The following is a 22,604-nucleotide window of genomic DNA, read 5'->3' as shown; positions in this document are numbered from 1 at the left end:
TTATTGAAAATTATTTGATTAATTATCAAAATAATTAATCATTTTTAAATAATTAATAATTAATTAATAATTAATAAATAAATAATAAATAATTAAGAAAATAATTCAATCAGATTTTTAGAAAATAATTCAGAATTATTTATAATATAAATCAATTAATTAATCAATTTATAAAATAAATAAATATGATTTTTAGAATTAATAAAAATAAAATTAAATTCAAAATTCCAGAAACATATGTCAGAAAACCATTCCTGACAAAATCAGATCAAACCCGGGTATTTTACATGGGTCAAACGGGTCAAAATCCGGGTCGTGAAGAACACACCGGATTTTGCCCAGAATCCGACCACCGGTGCAGAATCCGGTGAGCCATTTTCAGGCCAAAAACGGAACTGTTTGTTCGTTTTTAAGCTGGAATCAATTCCAAATCACTTTACTAATCTGATTCCGGCCACAACATACCAAAAACATCTCAGAATCTTCATCTCCGGTCAAAAATCGAATTCAACTCCGGCCAAAAACCTATCTTTTGATTCTGTAAACCAAACTTAACGTTCTATAGTGCATATTAAAGCTAAGAATATATACAATCAAAGCCCTAACATTACAAGAACCAAATATTCACAGAAATCATCGAGTTGTGTTTTGAAAATCCGACATAAACCCTAGAAATCGTGAATCACTATCCATGAATCGTTTGTTCAATTAAACACCATGAATCAACTGTAAATCATCTAACAAAGCTATATCAATCATCAAAACATCATAATAACCCCAGAATCAAAAAGTCCTAATTCGAACATAAACCCTAGAATTTGAAAATCAAAAACTACGAATTAAAACGTGAAATTGATGCTAGAGATGGAAAGAACAGATCAAAACCTTCGATTTGGATACTCGAACTGCTTGATTTGGTACAGAAATCAGATCAAAATCAACGATTGAATCCTCAACTCGAATTTGTTCAACCCGACTCGGCTGCAGAGAATTTTGTATATTTTTCTGATTTTTAATTAATAATTATGATTAATTAAATAAAAATTAGGCTATTTATAGTAGTAAAATTAATACTCCTAATTAAAATTAAGGCCCTAATTCTACACTTTTTAAAATTAATAGGCCCCTAATTTTATAATTTTTGAGTATTAAAATTTAATTTATAAATATTTTATATATACAATATATATGCCAAAATTTCTCAAAAATTGTGAATAATGCAAAAATGCAAAAAAATAATATAAATGAAAGTCCTATAATTTTATAAAAATAAAAATGTGATTTTTGTGGGGTTTTTGACACCCAATGAGGCCCGAAAAAGTCATTTTTCGTAAAACGAGAAAATTTATAAAATATCTAGATGTTCAGAATAATGCGATTGTAAAAGCCATTTGATGAAAAATAAGGCCCATTATTTTATTTGAAATACTGGCTTTAAAATCATTGTTTGGGTCGTAAAACGTTTGAAACGAAAACGATGAAAGCCTAATAAAATATCTGAAAAATACCTTAAAAATATAGAAATGACACAAAATGCACGTAACACATAACAAACAGGGTTTAACAGATAATCACACATAAATGACACATTAACACACCTTATTGATTATGATTCTGATATAATATAAACGTAAATTTCCCAGTCGTTACACATTTTATCAAGGTTTGATGGGTGGTATAAATTCAAGAAAGATGATAGTGAATAGTATGAATAGTAACTCTTCTTTGGTTTCTTTATTTTAATGGTTGATTTAGGTTCCAAGAACCGTACCAGGAACTCCCAAGACTTCACCATCATCAAGAACACATCTCAAGCTTTAAATAAAGGTAAAATTCTTTGACCCATCTTTATTTATGGTTTAAGTTCAAGAATCTTTTGGAACATTGTTGTAAACCTAGTTTTGGTGAATGTATTGTTGTAATCTTGATATTTAGTTAAGTAGATTTAAGGTTGATTATTGTTGCTTAAATAATATGATGTTATTGAGAGGAGTTAGTGTGGTGGTGATGATTTGATGATTGTTGGTGGTAGTATAGAGATTTAAGGCGTAAACGAAACTCGTATCGTAATCGTAATCTCGCTAAAACGAACAAAACATAATATTAAGTTTCTGGAGAAAGTCCCGAATACATAAACTGTAGTTTATTAAAAAATAAATTTTTTTTACGATAGAAAATGTTTTAAGGATCGTTTAGGCTCTTGAATCGCTTGATTCCGATTTACAGATTAAAAGTTATGACCGTTTTACTAAAAGTGATTTACGCGACAAAAACTGCTATGAATTACGAACTTTGGAAATAAAAATGATCGACTTAAAAATGTTCATAAATCATGAAATTTTTACAAAGAGTAGTAAATAGAGTTCCTTAACTTCAATAAAAAGTTCAAGGGAAAATAATAATTTTTCAATTTTATAAAAATATCGGAGCCACGACCGCGCGATTAGAAAGCTGTTAGAACTCATAAGCGGAGCCGATGATGAATATATAAAAGGACATAAGGAACTTCGAAAAGGAAGCTACCGTGACATGAATAAGTACTTAAAGGAATAATAAGGTTAAATTAAGTGAGAAAACGAATAGTAAGTAGCATACGAGTACGAGTCGCCGTGAATTAGAACGGGACCTAACGAAACGGTTTGTGTTTATGGTTATAGATTTTCGAGCGGACCCTAGAGCATCCTCCACCTCGAGATACCCAGGACAGTTTACGAACCCAAATACATATATTGTTGTGTTGTGAAAGGATTGTTTTATTATCACTTGAATAAATGACATGCTTGCCATGATGCTAAGTAATTGAATTTTTGCATAATGTAGCAATGTTGTACAATGCGTATATGTCGTAAAATGTTTAATGCCGCCACGAGCGTGATGTATAATTATAAGACCGAGAGTTGGTCGAGATTTTAAAATGAGAAATCCAAGAATCATTCCGGTGATATTTTAGGACGATTAAAGTCCATAGAAGTTACTTTTCAGGGGACTCGACGTCCACTTACGAAACATTAAATACCTCGAACTTCTATTAAAACGATTTCCAAAGATCGTATTCCCTCAACTATATTTTATTATTCGAATAATGAGTATTATTTAACTATTCATTTATTATAGAAGAAGTATTCTCCAACGATTATTTATTTTAAACCCGATTAAATATTAAAGATTACTTTAAATCACTTAAACATATATTAGTTGAGGAATATTATTTCAAATATTCTTTTGAAGTATAATCATTCGAGGTTAATTATTTAACGATTAATATTTTACTACTAATTATTTATCTAATGATTTATTATGATTTAAAAATCATAAAGCCTAATTTAAAATACTTTCTGATTTTCGGAAAATCACTCGAATAATTTCAGATCGTCGGAGAATATTATCTCGACTTATTTTAAATATTTTTAATATAGTTTCAAAAGAAACTCCCCCTTATTTAATAATCTGTTGAAAATGGTCAACTCACATTCTTAGTACTTCCTCCAAAAATTCTCGGAAGTACATATATATACATACAAATCAAAGTATACCTATCAACAAGTAATATGTTTGGGGGACAATATATGTTCCAGATATATGATAGGATTCTTACAAGGACAAGGAGGGGTAGACTCCAGTACTTCGTGGACTGGGGAGACTACCAATTTACTACCACATGAGAAGGTATCTTATATACTGATGAACATGTGGAGTATGCGTACCTGAGAGGGATGGACGCAAAATTGTGTCTTGAGAGGGATAGACACGAAGTGTGTACCTGAGAGGGATGGACACAGAAAAGGCCCGAATGCGGCCAGGGTGATAACCGATAATAAAAAGGGAATCGTCCGTCTACTAGTAGAAAAGGTTACTATTTCCGTAGTACGACTGATCATCGTATGTGGTGGCTCTAATGAATGTCCTATTCTTCTAATTGGAATTGTGATGCAATACCGTAACCCAAGCCTAGGTGCTGGGTTTACCATTAAGTTATTCGCAGGATAATAAGTCCACAAAAGAATTATTTTCGAAAGAAGGTGTGTATCACTAAGGAAAACTATTTTTGAATAAACATATTTATCATATATGGACTTATACTTGTATTTCTCATACAGACTTTTCATACTGTACAATATTATGACTGGGCATTATTGTCACAGCACAACAGATAACCAGTATGCTGGTGTGGGACTTAGTCGCTTGCAGTCATGGGGAGAATCCCTGGAAGCTTTGTCTCAGGTGGGTCAGAGTATCAGATATGTATAAGATATCAGTCATAATTATTGTAACTTTATGTAGAGGTTATGAATAATTGTCTGAGATACTGTAAAGTACATTTGAGTTTAAATAATATATGATACTTATTGTACGTCATTTTCAAGGCTATAACTTGTGAGTGTGTGAGATTGGGGGTCTATGATATGGAATTATTGGATTATTGAGTTAATGCAGGTTACACATGATTGAAGGATTGCGTGACGACCCAGATTCCTGACCCCGGATTTGGGGCCATTACAGAAATGGTATCAGAGCAAGAAGTTATAGTACTCAGAGATGAGAGTGTTAGGAGTCTGTCTAGATGCGAGATTTCGTAAGAGCTCATATAGAGTTCATCACTGGACTACCGAATGTAGCCCCAATGTGTAGGTTAGGATAAGTGTATATCTGAGGTATTAAAGCATGACCAATAGGACCATTGGAGATTATCAGAATGATGAGAAGAAAAATTAGAATCATATATGATTTGGCAAGTATGTGGATGTCGAACTCGGAGCTGAGTCTCCAGGGCATTTGAGGTAAAGACGGTATTACCAACACCATATGATGATTGGATAACACAAGCTTGGTTACTCGTAGTTCCCCATAAGTTTCCCAAGAGGTGGCATCACAGGTGAAAACCATGAAGTCTAATTATTAGTATACTGTTGAGGTTATTGACCCAAACTAGATGAAGGTGTCATTTTACCAATGAGTATTTGGATATCGTATTAATAACAAATTGAGCATAGATAGCGTCCCATATACCCTTGAGGATTGTTAATTCTATTACGGAAGAATTGAATGGAATATAAGAATGTTATCGTAAGACGAGTACAATACATGATATTATTAGTGTGCTTAACATATAAGGTTATGATGGTTTAGCTTAGATATCGAGAGCATCGAGAATTGATGGCATGACTATAATTGAATGGCGTAAGATTACAACGATCGATAGTTCGATCTTAGAACCATTTAAAAAGGATAAACCAGTGATTCTAGAGCGGAATTCTTCGGTAGAAATGATGTCGTAGACTACGTATATATACTCGTGGACCTCTAATATATTCTATATGTTCACTTACACACACATGCCACCGAACTTATGGACTGCATTGAGATCCCTAGGAGATCTCTTTGATTTGTTCCCAGGGAGAACTGGCCACTTGCAATTAGTAACGGATGCATGTAGTAAGCCCTATCAGCTTAACAGATGGTTTTGGAATATTTCTAATTAAGGTCTTCGAGGTGAAACACTGGAATGATAGATATACGTGTGAAAGTCAAGATAATAAGAGATTTTAAAATGATGTTGAAAGAGACACTAGCTGAAACATGGAATTACAAAGACGAAGAAGAGGTATCCTCCCCAGACAAATAATGACGAGAGTTAGGATAATCAGTGCAATATTTTGGCACCTACTCACTGTCACGCTACTCCCTCCAAACTGTTGATCATTCGTATTGCCTTGATAAGTCCTATCAGGCAATCCTTTTAGTTCCCTACTTTGAACTTTTGATGTGACCATCCTGAATAGTCTTTCTCCGCATTAAGACTTGTTCAACTCCTTTAGTTAATCCATGGACTTTCATTCATATATTATGATCTTCTTGTTCGGCTCAGAGCTATTTATACTTTATTTCAATTATCTAAGGAATTTTTTTAATATAAATTTCCTCAATTCATCGACGAATATTCATATTGAATATCTTCATTTAATTCTTCTTTCATACTTATGCTTCTCAATCGAGATCGTAAATATTTAACAAATTATTAAAAACATGGATGATCTAATATCCATAGAATCCTCGGGAATCCTTTTCTTCTATTCGGGATGAAATTGTATATTGAACTTTGAAATCGTATTAAGGGTATCAATTTGATATTGGTATTCTGAATTTAATTCTATTTAAGAAACTAATAAAGTATGTGAACGAGGAAACCTCTGAGAGTACCATTTTATTGGAAAGAAATATTTGAGGAGAGGCTATCGATTGTTCTGATGCCAAGACCACTCGATTCAGAGTTATAATTATCTTTCTCGGCCCAAATTTGAAAACTCTTTATTTTAAAATCATCATTCGGGTAGCCACAAATTTCTTCAGTGGTTATGATGTTGAGATTTTTTTTACAAACAAACTGAAATATGCCTAGTTGCATATGTTCTCATGAATAGCTAGTCAATTGTCCTAACTAGTCAAAATTTTAATTAATACGACAGGAAGCCTAGCTAATTATTCTAGCTAGTTGCTATGGGTCAAACCAATTGAGCTGGCCAGTTTCTTAGCCGGTTGATAATATTGCTTGATATGGACTATTATTATTTTTTATGTTCCACTTCCAATCAATTTTTTTTACACAATGCATTATATATGCAAGATTAATCGTTGATGAAATTTTCAAAGATTGATTTAATTGAGACCTAACTAGGTCGCCCACTCAAATGAGAATTCATATTCAGTATTATGAAATATTTTGTTCATGAAATATTCTATTCTTTCGTTTATACAACGAATATCCAATTAAAATCATAAAGTGATTGAAGAATAATATACTTCCTTGTTTGTTAATCATTGAATAAAATTCCTTCTTTCAATATAGCATCTCTTTGAAACCTTGATGGTTAACTTTTGGTTGAGAATGTTATTTGAAATTTCTTTCATTACTTGAAAAGAAAAGTATTCTTTCATTGGGGAAATCTTACAAGTATTGTTCGTATGATGTTTTTATTCAGCAATCATTGCTTTCAAGGAATATTCTCTATTACATCATAATATAAAATTCTAAGGACGTGGAAGGATAATCCATGTTGTATTGTTCATTCCAAGTTATAAATCTCTTGAGTGTTGCGACTCTTTTATTCAGAGCTCATTATTTCTTCAGATATTAGATTTTGAAATCTTGTGAAGATTGTCTAAATCGCATCGATATCGTGAAAATCATTTTTTCAAGGTTGATTGCCTTCCGAACAAAGGGAGGTATAGTTGAGAACCAATTGTTGTAATATGAGACTGAAAACTCAGTGATATGTTGGTGCAATCGAAGCATCGTAATGAGTAAGTTGTTTTAAAAATGGAGAACATGTTTAGTTATTATCATAAGGATCTTTAACATGGTTACAGTTGAACAATAATAGAGATACCAACGTGACTAGTAAGGTACGCTTCTATGAAACATTATTGGGATATGTACTGATAAATTCGGGAAAGACCAAGCATGTATGAATTCAAGGAATAGGATTTTGAAAATGTGAATGTAAGATTAGTAACAACCCCGTGTTAGCAATACCTGCTGAAAAAAGAAGAAGAAGGATTTTGTGTGAAGTATAATGATATGACTATGCGGCTTAAGGAGCGTGACATAAGGTGTTCTAATAATAATCTAGAATAACCGCGACAAGGTTCGCACTGAAAGGGACAAAGAGTTTAACTTATGAGGAAAATTTGGATTTTTTTTCTTTTTCTTACATTGAACACGAGATAGAGGCTGTAGTCAAATTTATCAAGGGATATGATTGAGAAATCTATTATCATCAAGGAAAGGCCAATGTGGTGGTCGACACTTTAAGTTGGAAAAGATATATTGAGGATGACAACTCTCAGAAAAACTGAGGAGAAGAATCGCATGAAGAGAACCCTTTATTACTTAACAAGAAGACTTAAAGATGCCTAAAACGTAAAAGGATATTAGTCATGACCGAATATGAAAGGGATGTCATTGATTAGGCAAGTAAGTACTCGACATGGTTGAAAGTGAAAATGGAAAGGCGAGGTTTAAAATTTTGGCGATTGCGGCCTGTAAATGACCTGAATGGGAGTAAGAGTTTATTATAATAAATTCTGGAGGAGGATTATCAGGAACCAAGTAAGCCGTCGTGCTATTTTAGGATTTTGAGTAATAGGTTAAATAAGATCACTTATTTTATTATGCAAAGGATAGATCTCCGCTCTATAAAATTGTTATGAACGCGGAAGAGATAATTGGTGATAGAGAGACCCCGTGATATTATGCCACACAAGGACCCAAGAATTAATTTCGTAATTGGATTATTTCCCAAGTTATTTTATGAGAAAGGATGAACAAAGGCATGACTTAAAGTTCTTAAATTGACAAGTAGGATGGGAGGACTATACAGACCATTGAAGATACGTCTATCGGCTTGCCTTTTTTTTGAAATGGTTAGGAGAATCGCCTATTATTGACGGAAAATTCTTATAGATGTACTTACCACATGAGCACACAGAAAATAGACGCCGATATCCCTTACGAAGGACAATGTGGAAGAACGAAGGATGTTATGGTTAGAGCTGACTGAATGCAAAGAAGATCGTACACGCCCTTTAAAAGGACACTAGTAGCAGTTACCAATAAACGTGAGTACGTCTAAGGCGGTAGAGAGAATAACAAGTACGACCCAGAAGGTATCGTAGTACTATAGATATTATACACGGAATGATTAAAGAAGTCTGACCGATGACGGAAGCTGAACGTTCTACGATCCTAAAACGTGTCAATCAATTACGTATGAAATGGTGCTTCCTTCAAGATGGCAACATGACGATGATGTGCCTTACATTACTACAAGAAGAAATGTTAAATCTGACGCTAAGCATGTAATAGGAGACGAGCGTGTAGAAATGCGATGAGAACTTCTTACATAAAATAATCGACATAGATGATGCGCCAAAATGGGAAAACGTTAAGGAACGAAACTCTAAGCACTAGTAGGAGCGATGGAGGGGGGAATGAATAAGTTAAAGGATGATTCTAAACACTAGAAGATGCGCTAATCATCCATATTATAGATTTTTAAGAGAAATGAAGCGAAGAGTTGACGTTAATCGAATTACCGACAATAACGAGTTATCATGCGGGCATTAGAACGGCTACAAAGCTTTGTATGGAAGAAATAATCGTTCTCTCTTAGGTTGGGAAGAAATTGGTAAGCGGAGGATACTGGACCATAGTTGAGTCAACAGATCAAAGGAATTCCAAGAACTTATCAGAACCCGGATAGTGGCAGCCTAGGAGGAACAATAGAGATATGCGGACCAGAACTATTAAGACAGAAAGTACGAAGTAACAGAACAAGTATTGTTGAAAGTACCTCCCGGGGAGGGAATGATGAGATTCGAAAGGGTAAGAAATGTTGAACCCAAGATTTATTGGACCGGTTGAATAATTAAAGGACTAAGCAAGTTGACTTATAAATTAGCACCATCGTCGAACAGTCGCTAAGTTTATAACGAGTACCACGAATCGAGGTTAGGAAATTTAACTGTCAATGCCAAACATATGATTGAAAATAAGCTAACAAACTTGCAGCCAGACTTAGCGTGCATGGAGTAACGTGTAGAGGTCATAGGTCTACAAGGACGAGTACCCAGAAATATATTGGACGAATGAGTGGAAATTTTATGAAGAGATCCAATACTGCGAAGTCAACATGAGAAATCGAGGTGGTCATGTGAGAAGCGTATCCCTGCCTATTTCTAAACTGATTCCGGGACGGAATCCTTTTAAAGGGGGAAGACTATAAGAACCCAAATTTTTGACATCGGTAAAAGACTGTTATGAATAGTAACCTTGCGGTTTAATAAAAAATTTTGCGACCACACCATATACGAGTTTTAAATTTAAGATTCCGAGTTGATATTGTGATTATAAATACCAAATGAGTGTATGTAAACGCTATTAGTTTTTGAAGAAAACGAGCTTTGAAAGATGACCGTACCTACGAACCATCAAGAATTACGGGAATCATAATATAATTACGAATTTAAAACCCTACGGATTTATATCCAAGAACGATACATCAAAACATAAAGAATAAATATGAAAGGATTTACGCGGCAAACCGTTTACGAGAAATTATTACAAAAACGATTAAGCGAGCGAACAAACGCGTAAATGAATATATAAACGTATCACGCTAATCAACCATGGTAGAAAAGTAACCATGGTTACTTTATCAAATAGTAAGCTAAGCTTATAGGAATGATCACCTAAGGCTAAAGAATAGTAAGCTAAATTCTAAATCAACTAGCTTAGCTTGTAACCTAGGAATGCTAGCAAAATTTGTTACAAGATATGCCAACATAATACTAGTTTAGGTTATATACTAGAGAATATACAATCAAATACAATCACTTCTCCAAGAAGCACTCAAGCAAGCAACACAAAATCTCTCTCTCTCTCTCGCCCCCCCCCCTCCAAACACCTTCCATTCGGCCCTAACAAAAAGAGAGGAGAAATCATTTTCAAAACTTCAAGTTGTAGTCATGGAAAAATTCCCCCATTAATTCTCAAGCTTCATACATCCTAAACTAAGGTAAGATAAATTTTTTAAGCTCATTTTATCAAGGTTTGATGGGTGAAATAAATTCAAGAAAGATGATAGTGAATAGGATGAATAGTAACTCTTCTTTGGTTTCTTGATTTTAATGGTTGATTTAGGTTCCAAAAACCCTACCAAGAACTCCCAAGAATTCACCATCATAAAGAACACATCTCAAGCTTTCAATAAAGGTACAAATCTTAGACCCATCTTTATTTAAGGTTTAAGTTCAAGAATCTTTTGGAACATAGTTGTAAACCTAGTTTTGGTGAATGTATTGTTGTAATCTTGATGTTTAGTTAAGTAGATTTAAGGTTGATGATTGTTGCCTCAATAACATAATGTTCTTGAGAGGAGTTAGTGTGGTGGTGATGATTTGATGATTTTTGGTGGTAGTATAGAGATTTAAGGCGTAAACGAAACTAGGATCGTAATCGTAATCTCGCTAAAACGAACAAAACATAATATTAAGTTTCTGCAGAAAGTCCCGAATACATAAACTGTAGTTTCTTAAAAGAAACATTTTATTATGATAGACAATGTTATAACTATCGTTTAGGCACTTGAATCACTTGATTCTAATTTACAGCTCAAAAGTTATGACCATTTTACTAAAAGTGATTTACGCGACAAAAACTGCTACGAATTACAAACTTTGGAAATAAAAATGATCGACTTAAAAATGTTCATAAATAATGAAATTTTTACAGAGAGTAGTAAATAGAGTTCCTTAACTTTGAAAAGGAAGTGACCATGACATGAATAAGTACTTAAATGAATAATAAGGGTAAATTAAGTGAGAAAATGAATAGTAAGTAGCATACAAGTACGAGTCGCCATGAATTAGAACGGGACCTAACGAAACGGTTTGTGTCTCTGGTTATAGATTTTCGAGAGGACCCTAGAGCATCCTCCACCTCGAGATACCCAAGAAAGTTTACGAACCCAACTCCATATACTGTTGTGTTATGAAAGGATTATTTTATTATCACTCGCATAAATCCAATGCTTGCCATGATGGTAAGTAATTGAGTTTTTGCATAATGTAGCAATGTTGTACAATGCGTATATGTTGTATAATGTTTAATGCCGCCACGAGCGTGACGTATAATTATAAGACCGAGAGTCGGTTGGGATTTTAAAATAAAAAACCCAGGAATCATTCCGGTGATATTTTAGGACGATTAAAGTCCATAGTAGTTACTTTTTAGGGGACTCGACGTCCACTTACGAAACATTAAATACCTCGAACTTTTATTAAAACGATTTCCAAAGATCGTATTCCCTCAACTATATTTTATTGTTCAAATAATGAGTATTATTTAACTATTCATTTATTATAGGAGGAGTATTCTCTAACGATTATTTATTTCAAACCCGATTAAATATTAAAGATTACTTTAAATCACTTAAACATAAATTAGTTAAAGAATATTATTTCAAATATTCTTTTAATGTATAATCATTCGAGGTTAATTATTTAATGATTAATATTTAATTACTAATTATTTATCTAATGATTTATTATGATTTAAAAATCATAAAGCATAATTTAAAATATTTTCTGATTTTCATAAAATCATTCGAATAATTTCAGATCGTCGGAGAATATTATCTCGACTTATTTTAAATATTTTGAATATAGTTTCAAGAGAAACTCTTCCTTATTTAATTATCTACTGACAACGGTCAACTCACATCCTTAGTACTTCCTCCGATAATTCTCGGAGGTACATATATATACATATAAATCAAAGTGTACCTATCAACAAGCAATATGCTTGGGGAACAATATAAGTTCCAGATATATGATAGGATTCTTACAAGGACAAGGAGGGGTAGACTCCAGTACTTCGTGGACTGGGGAGACTATCAATTTACTACCATATGAGAAGGTATCTTATATACTGATGAACATGTAGAATATGCGTACCTGAGAGGGATGGACGCAAAACCGTATCTTGAGAGGGATAGACACGAAGTGTGTACCTGAGAGGGATGGACACAGAAAAGGCCTGAATGCGGCCAGGGTGATAACCGATAATAAAAAGGGAATCGTCCGTCTACTAGTAGAAAAGGTTACTATTTCCGTAGTATGACTGATTATCGTATGTGGTGGCTCTAGTGAATGTCCTATTCTTCCAATTAGAATTGTGATGCAATACCGTAACCCAAGCCTAGGTGCTGGGTTTACCATTAAGGTATTCGCAGGATAATAAGTCCACAAAAGAATTGTTTTCGAAAGAAGGTGTGTATCACCGAGGAAAACTATTTTTGAATAAACATATTTATCATATATGGACTTATACTTGAATTTCTCATACAGACTTTTCATACTGTACACTATTATGGTTGAGCATTATTGTTCACTCTTATTTTCTTTTAAATGTCACAACACAACAGATAACCAGTATGCCGGTGTGGGACTTAGTCACTTGCAATCATGGGGAGAAATCCCTGGCAGCTTTGTCTCAGGTGGGCCAGCGTATCAGATAGGTATAAGATATTAGTCGTAATTATTGTAACTTTATGTAGAGGTTATGAATAATTGTTTGAGTACCTGTAAAGTACATTTGAGTTTTAATAATAGATGATACTTGTTGTACGTCAATTTTAAGACTATAACTTGTGAGTGTGTGAGATTGGGGGTCTGTGATATGGAATTATTGGATTATTGAGTTAATGCAAGTTACACATGATTGAAGGATTGCATGATGACCCAGATTCCTGACCCCAAATTTGGGGGCATTATAATGACACTTTATTACGCTCCGTAAAGCTTTGAATTGATGTAAATGTACTCAAATTGTTGGTGTTTTAATGTGTTTTCTAGTATTTTTGCATTTCAGGCATTATTCTAAGAATCGGGTGAATTAGCATTATTTTGTTGCTAATATGGTGTTAGGATGGTGTCCAAAGAATAAAGCACGGCGCGCCCACGCTGATCTAGCGCGCAGCCGCGCCAATTTGTCAGAGAGCCAGCGTGCCCACTCTGATGAAGCACGCGGCAGCGCCGGGCCGGGATCCCAAAATCCTAATTCTACTTCATTTACAATTGGAAGATTTCTATCTTGCATGGGCTGCTATATATACTTAATTAAATGACATTTTCTAAAGAGAGACGCACCAGACCACAAGGAGAGCCGTAAGAAGACCGTGTTAGCACGATTCAACGAAGACGAAGAAGATCTTGTGTTTACTTGTGAATCTTTGTTCTAATTTATAACTTGGATGCTAGTTTTCTTATTCGTGAACCTTAGTCTTGTTTCGTACTTGGTTTTATTATTTATTCAGTATAAAAACTACATTTATTACACCATGCTTTCATCAGAACCCACGTTGATGATGAGTTCGATAATGGGCTAATCGGTATCGTGGGGTTCTAGCGGATTTACTTATGGATTTCTTTAGTTAATTTGTTTCGATACCTTAGTGTGTGGTGATTGTATGATAACCTAGTATTGGTTGTGCCTATTCGTCTTTTGAGTGTCGTGAACTAATAAGATAGCGTGTTAATCTTTAATAAAGCGATAATGAATTTAAGGATTTAGAACTTGCCATGCTAGCATAGGTTCATGTGTTTTTCTTATGCATGATTCATAGGTAATTTTAACCATCTTACTTTCCATGTGTAATCATGATAGATAACTTGTGCTTTAAACCTTTAAGTTATCAAATTCTATAGACATATAGGGTCTCAATATAATTGGTGGCTATTCAGCTTCTATCTCTTTTGTGGATGTTTGGTAGTATGTTATTCGTGCAACGAAAGTTGGCGTTTAGTAGTTTCGTGTTATTAGATTAGTGTCATCACCATTACATGCTAAGGTTAATAACAATAAGGCTATTGAATGAAGTATTTAATGAATTTAGAATCCCATGTTTGTCTCATATAATATACAACTCTCTTTACTCTCTTAGTTATAATTATTAGTTTAAATCGTAGTTATAATCAACCCCAATTTGTTATCGTCTTAGCATTGGATAATTACCATATCATCGGTGCATAAGTGCATAAATCAATTAGTTAATCAAATCCAGTCTCTGTGGGAACGAACTAGAAACAATTCTATATTACTTGTGAACGCGTATACTTGCGTGAATTATTAGCGCGTGTTTAGCGACTAACAAGTTTTTGGCCCGCTGCCGGGGACTCTAGTGTTAATTTTTTGTTTATGTGTTTGTCATCAGTGATCGTTAAAGTTCATTGACTCGGACATTGTTACTTATCTATTTTCTTGCCTTATTTCAGGTACTCCAGCGAGCGTGTATGCATACGCGTTCGTGGTCTCGTAAGAGAACTCTGGATAAAGCCGAGGAAGAAGTTGTAGTGTTTCGAAGGGAAGTTTTTGAGGAAGAAGAGAAGATAGAAGAAGAAGAAGAGAAAATCAAGGAACCAGTTTTATTAGTGATGGGAGATCAAGCAGAAATTCCTAAGGCTTTGATGGACTATTCTCAGCCTAAGATCAATGATATTCAGTCAAGCATCATCAGGCCAGCCATCTCAGCTAACACTTTTGAGATCAAGTCAAGCACGATTTAGATGATACAGAACTCAGTTCAGTTTGGGGGTTCTCCTACTGAAGACCCTAACATGCACATCAGGGATTTCATTGAGATCTGAGACAGTTTTAAGTTTAATGGTGTGACTGAATATACTATCAAGCTGCGACTATTCCCATTCTCTTTGAGGGATAAAGCGAAGTTCTAGTTACATTCTCTACCACCAGGGTCTATCACCACATGGGAGGATCTTGCTCAAAAGTTTCTCACTAAATTCTTCCCTATGGGGAAGACTGCTGCAATCAGGAATGCTCTTACTCAGTTTGCTCATCAAACTGGAGGATCTCTGTGTGAGGCTTGAGATCGATATAAGGAGATGCTAAGGAAGTGCCCACACCATGGCATGCCTGATTGGATGATTATAAACTATTTCTACAATGGATTGGGTGCTACTTCTAGACCCATGCTCGATGTGGCATCAGGAGGAGCCTTATGGTCTAAAAGCTACAATGAAGCTTATGAGTTGATTGAGCTAATGGAAGCCAATGAATACCAGAATCCTACACAAAGAATGTGTCAAGGAAAGGTAGCAGAAATTCTAGAAGTGGATACAGCTAGTTCCATAGCTGCTCAACTTCAAGCTTTGATGATGAAGGTGGACACTTTGACTAATTATGGAGTTAATCAAATCACTAGTGTCTGTGAGCTTTGTGCGGGGGCACATGAAACTGAGCAGTGTGCTATTTCTAGCAAATCAGCTTGAGCAACTTTCAGAGATCACAATAACAAGCTCCAGCAACTTATCATCCGAATAACCGCAATCATCCTAACTTCAGCTGGAGCAATAATCAGAATGGGGTGCCACAATCTTATCAGCCATACACAACAAGGTAGTATAACCCTCCTGGTTTTCAGCAACCGCAATATGTCCCGAAGAAACAACTTCATCTTCAGTAGTTACCTCAAGCTAATGAAAAATCTGAATTGGAGGAGTTGAGGCTCATGTGCAAGAGTCAAGCTGTGTCTATCAAAACCTTGGAGAATCAGATCGGGCAAATTGCTTATGCATTACTGAATCGACAACCTGGAACGCTTCTGAGCGATACTAAAGTGCCAGGCATGAAGGAAGCTAAGGATCATGTTAAAGCAATCACATTAAGGTCTGATAAGGTTGCGAATCCTGAAAAAGCTAAGACTCCAGATTCTGAAGTAGAGGATGAAGAAGAAGAAGTGCAGAAGGAAGCCAAAATGGAGCCAAGGAAGACTACTGTTAAGCACACTCCTCCTGAGGGTAATACACGGGAGAAACAGATCTATCCTCCACCTCATTTTCCTAAGAGGCTGCAGAAGAAGAAATTGGATAAGCAGTTTGCGAAGTTTCTGGAAGTGTTCAAGAAACTTCACATCAACATACCTTTCGCTGAAGCTCTTGAACAAATGCCTAGTTACGCAAAGTTTATGAAAGGTATTCTCTCTAGGAAGGTGAAGCTTGATGACTTAGAGACCGTTGCTCTCACGTAGGAATGCAGTGCGGTGTTGCAGCAGAAATTACCTCTGAAGCTTAAAGATCCTGGAAGCTTCACTATTCCTTGCACCATTGGAAACATGTCATTTGATAAGTGTCTATGTAACTTGGGAGCTAGCATCAATCTAATGCCATTGTCAATCTTCAAAAAGTTGGACTTTCCTGATCCAAAGCCTACTTACATGAATTTGCAGTTGGCCGATCGTTCTATTACATATCCGCGAGGTATTGTGGAGGATGTCTTGGTCAAGGTGGATAAACTCATTTTCCCTGCTGATTTTGTAATTCTTGATTTCGAGGAGGATAAGAAAATTCCCATAATCTTGGGAAGACCTTTCTCGGCTACTGGCCGAACCTTGATAGATGTGTAGAAGGGTGATCTTACGATGCGAGTGATGGATCAGGATGTAACTTTTAATGTGTTCAATGCCATGAAATTCCTTACAGAAAATGAGGAGTGTTTTAAGGTGGAAATGGTTGATACTGTGGTTAATTCTAAACTCGATCGATTGCTAAAGTCCGATGCCTTAGAGAAAGCCTTATTGGGGAATTCTGATACTGAAGATGATGAAGGTGATGCGCACTTGCAATATTTGAATGCTTCTCCCTGGAAGCGAAAGATGGATATGCCTTTTAAATCTCTTGGATTGGAGGAGCTGAAAAGTTCTCTGAAGTGCCTCAAGCCATCTATTGAGGAAACTCCTACTCTTGAGCTTAAACCTTTACCTGAACATTTGAGGTATGTATTTTTAGGTGATGCATCTACTTTTCCTGTTATTATTACATCTGACCTTTCAGGTACCAATGAGGAGATCCTTTTGAGAATTCTTAGAGAGTTCAAATCGACAATTGGTTGGACTATAGCAGATATCAAGGGAATTAGCCCTTCTTATTGTATGTAGAAAATTTTGCTAGAGGAATGAAGCAAGCCTACTGTTGAGCAACATAGAAGGCTAAATCCGATAATGAAAGTGGTTGTGAAGAAGGAAATCCTTAAGTGGCTAGATGCAGGGATCATCTATCCTATTTATGATAGTTCATGGGTGAGCCCAGTTCAATGTGTGCAAAAGAAAGGTGGTATCACTATGGTAGAAAATGAGAATAATGAGCTTATTCCTACACGAACAGTCATGGGGTGGAGAGTTTGCATGTATTATAGGAAGCTAAACAAAGCTACAAGGAAGGATCACTTTCTTCTTCCTTTTATTGATCAGATGTTGGATAGATTGGTTGGGCATGATTACTATTGTCTTCTGGATGGCTATTCGGGCTATAATCAGATTTGTATCGCTCCAGAAGTTCAAGAGAAAACTACATTCACGTGTCCTTTTGGTACTTTTGCTTTTCGAAGAGTTTCTTTTGGGCTATGTGGAGAGCCAGCCACCTTTCGGAGATGTATGATGGCCATCTTCCCTGATATGATTGGAAATAACGTAGAAGTGTTCATGGACGATTTCTCCGTCTTTGGAACTTCTTATGACGAATGCTTGCATAATCTTGGTTAAGTTTTGAAAAGGTGCGTTGAGACCAATTTGGTTCTCAATTGGGAGAAATGTCATTTTATGGTGTGCCAGGGCATTATTCTTGGTCACAAGGTTTCTAGTAAGGTTCTTGAGGTGGACAAAGCCAAGGTGGGGGTCATTGAAAATCTTCCTCCACCCATTTCTGTTAAGGGAATTCACAGTTTTCTTGGTCACGCGGGTTTCTATAGGCGATTCATCAGGGACTTCTCGAAGATTTCGAAGCCGTTGTGCAATTTTCTAGAGAAATACGTTCCTTTCAAGTTTGATGATGAGTGCCTTGCTACTTTTGAGACATTGAAAAAGAGTTTGATTACGGCACCTGTCATAACTGTACATGATTGGTTTGAACCATTTGAAATGATGTGCGATGCAAGTGACTATACAGTTGGAGCAGTTTTTGGGCAACACAAGAACAACATATTTCATGTAGTCTACTATGCTAGTAAGACTCTTAATGGTGCTCAACTGAATTACACCACTACTGAGAAAGAACTTTTGGCTATCGTCTATGGTTTTGAGAAGTTTCAATCTTATCTACTTGGGACGAAGGTGACAGTCACGCTGCTATTCGATATCTCATCTCGAAGAAGGACTCGAAGCCAAGGTTGATTCGATGGGTTCTTTTACTTCAGGAGTTTGAGTTAGAGATCAAGGACATAAAAGGAACTGAAAATCAAGTCGCTGATTATCTCTCGCGTTTAGAGGATCCAATTGCTACTTCACAAGATAAGTCTTTAATGAATGATTTTTTTCCCGATGAGCAATTATTTGGAGTGCAAGCAGAGGAACCATGGTTCGCCGATATAGTGAACTACCTTGTGAGTAACGTTATGCCTCCAGATTTGACTTCAGCTCAAAGGAAGAAGTTTCTACATGAAGTGAAGTGGTATATGTAGGATGAGCCATTTCTTTTTCGCCAAGGAGCTGACCAAATCATCAAGAGATGTATTCCTTACAGCGAAAAATAAAAATATTATTTTTGAAGAGGAAAAATGAGATTTTTACTACAAAATCAATTCCTACCCGAATTTTACTCACTCACATCCCAAATTTCCCTCTCCAAATCAAACGAATTATTCCCACTATTCCCATAATCAAATCCCACTTCTATTCCATATATAATTTGTGGTGCCCTCCAAACCCGGGTCAGAATTTTAGGGTCCACACACACACACACCTTATTTATAACCTGCTTATAACAATAATAAAGATAATAATAATAATAATATGCAGTGACCCTACTTACCAACTACCACGGACTACAATAGGTTAAAGTATGTACACAAGCCACACACACACTTTATATTATAAACGTCCAAATCCCAACTATTCAAACTCAGAACTGAGTATTAAACATTATTACAAACTTAAATTATCTCAAAAGATGCCTGCTAGCTTCACTCGATCAACCTGGACCCCTAGCTCTCGCACTGGATTGGGGATCCTCGCTACCAACTGGTTCCTTCTTAACTGGTAAAGAATATAAACAATATCGCACAAATGAGCTAAGTAGCTCAGCGAGTCTCAATGACAAGACTGAGAATAATGATCATAAAGTGGAAAGGGTTATGATATCAAGTGAACAATGAATTATTATTTAGAATTGGATATTATATTTTTATTTTAAAAACCAAGGTTAGGCTGCTGATCAGTCACGCACTAATCCTGAGCAAAGCATACAACACTGCTCTAACTACTAGATCCAAGGCGCACATTGGCCTAACTTGACCATTAATATGGTCTGACCATGAATCTGGTCCACAATTTTATAAAAACAATCCAATCCTAACATGATAACAGAATAAACAATGTAAAGCAATAAACAGAATCATAAACAGCAATGGATGTTTAATAATAAAATGGTTTCAATCTTCACAAAGGATTAATGTGGCAATTTCAAAGCTTGGTTGTTAAGTAATGAAAGAATTGGATAACAAAGGAATCAAAATTTCAAGGTTTCAAGGATTCGGTCTCTCAAAGCATAAGGTAGTTTGAATATGTAAGTAATCCGGTTCAGTGTTTGGTATTTAGTTTGTATGTATTTGTGGAGTAGTATCGTATATTTATGGTTCATATTAGGGTATATAACAATCAATGGTTTAGAAAGAATAAGGTTTACGTCTTAAGATCAATAACTGGAATCAGGGTTTAGGGTTCAGTGCTTCAAAGCACTTGCAATATAAAACAGGACTATCAATCAACTATAATATATCTCAGGAAAGTTCAGAACACTTGCCTGGTACTAGCTTGTTATACTGCACTAACTTCCAATTACCACCGTCTATTCCTCGACTATCTGTTTCCCTTTCTTACGCCTTGACTCTTCTTGATTTCTGCAGGTGTATGGATCACAGATTCTGAAAGTACTCCTCAAGACCTTCGATTTGGTTACTCGAGCTTTCCAAACAGAGATCACTAACACCTCGATTTGTTGGTTTGATTTTCAGGAAAGGTTTATGAATATATGAATTTTCTCTGTAAAAACTATATAATTACTGATTGCAAATGATTTTCGGTAGGAAATAAAATACGGTAAAGGCTATTTATAATTACGGAAAATTAGTATCCTGTTGGATCATTCCGGATATAAAATGGTACTTTTATTTATAAAAACTGATCCAAACGGTACCGGTTTTTGGGATAATTATCCAAATCAGTACAATTTACACTACGGTCTTGGTCTCAGCGCCTGGTTACCGTATTACGAGGTGATAATTGTGATAGTTTAATAAAAAGATCCCGTTTATCAAAAATACGAGTTTTATTGATTTACCGAAATAAATAATGTATCAAAAATGTTGCGCCGGGACCCGCACAGGACAAACCGTACTCCGGATCGAAAAAGTCGAAAGATGGAAAATGCTCGGAATATTGCAATTAGGTTAGGAAGGAGTTCTCGGAAGAGTTTTGGGTTATAAAAACGTAAAAATGGATGATGTCGGTTGGTTCCCGATTGTATAAAATAGTTTTTAAATACTCGGAAAAAGATTTTATAAAATCCATATATATCCTATAGAATCTTAAATCAACATAAAAATAAATAGGAAGATATGACAATTATTTATATTTTATTTTGGACATATAAAAATTAAAATACTCAATTAATATTATTTTTAAACATCCAAACACATTTAACACTTAACAAATAATTCACAAAATAAATACTAAACATACATAATAATTATTTATTAGCAAAATAATTACACGGTATATCCCAGATATTACATCCTCCCCCCCCCCTTAAAAGGATTTTGTCCTCAGAATCTCCTAAGAAAACAAATGAGGGACTTTTCTTTCATATCACTTTCTAACTCCAAGGTTGACTCTTCAACCTTTGGGTTTCTCCACAATACTCTTACTAACTGTAACACCCCCAAATCCGGGGTCGGGGATCCGGGTTGTCACGAGTTCCATTTCCCTTAATAACACCCAATCTTAATAATTACTCAACTACTCTGTACTGTGACCCCACAATAAACACACACACCACACGTTATAGTCTCAGAGATGAACATCCAAAAATAACCACAAGTCATTTTATTCCACAATTATCTGCCAATACACCTTAAAAGTTTTTCTGAATAAATTTACATTTCTTTGCCATTATTACAATTCATAAATATACATAAATCTGGTACATCAAAAGTTGAAAGCCTAGCCTATTGGTAGTTCCTACCTCAGCTACAGCGACATCAACGCCTATAGGAAACTGCGGAATGTTTCCTATCCGCTCGCGAATTGGGAGCTTGGTCCTGTTCATCTTGCCTATCTGATGTTATGTGATGAAAGAAGAAAGCAAGGGTGAGCAGCAAGCCCACCAAAATAATATGTATAATGATTAACAATATATGAGCCTTCTCATAGTACTCATGAAAGTCTTGGTCAAAAGAAATGAACCAAGTTTGATATTTTAATGCGATGAAGTCGCAAAATATTTAGTATATATACATATATACTTTTCAAAATCTTGGAAGTCCTCTTCCATGCATAATATACACAAAGTTCCAGTTTATAACTGTATAAAAATATCGTTGCAAGGTGATCTAATATATCTAACCTTGTCTCAACATTTCTTGAAAATCTTTGTCATACATAAGATAATCATTTACTAGATATAAGTTTAAAAGGTGAAGTTACAAGATACTCCAATATACTTATATCTTTTTCCAAATACTACTTGAACTACCACCGTTCAAGTTATAATTAACTTCAAAAGTTCATCACACTGATGAGACTACAAGATAAGACTTGAATAGATTCAATCTTTGAAATATTTTGAAGAAAATGAAGTTATGATATACTTCATTAAGTCCCGATATATATATATACACCTATATGAGTAAATTTCTATGGAGTCCACCTTTAATTGGAGTCCTCGGAGTCCATATATGTTCTGCAAGTAAAATATAGCTTAAAATATTGCAAAACATATTATTTTTCGACAAACATCACTATTCTATCAAAAATCTTGTA

General features: G+C 35.1%; 1 non-coding gene across 1 annotated transcript; it reads right to left on the bottom strand.

The window, feature by feature from the left end:
• Positions 1-15,381: 15,381 nt before the first annotated feature.
• On the bottom strand, positions 15,382-15,488 carry LOC141682600 (small nucleolar RNA R71). Its single transcript, XR_012559856.1, has one exon. It is a non-coding gene; the product is annotated as a small nucleolar RNA R71 (small nucleolar RNA).
• Positions 15,489-22,604: the final 7,116 nt, after the last annotated feature.

Source organism: Apium graveolens, chromosome 1 (assembly GCF_009905375.1).
Source record: "Apium graveolens cultivar Ventura chromosome 1, ASM990537v1, whole genome shotgun sequence".
Classification (NCBI taxonomy): domain Eukaryota; kingdom Viridiplantae; phylum Streptophyta; class Magnoliopsida; order Apiales; family Apiaceae; genus Apium; species Apium graveolens.
Note: the sequence above shows the minus strand (reverse complement) of the source record. Positions and strands in the feature narration are given on the sequence as shown.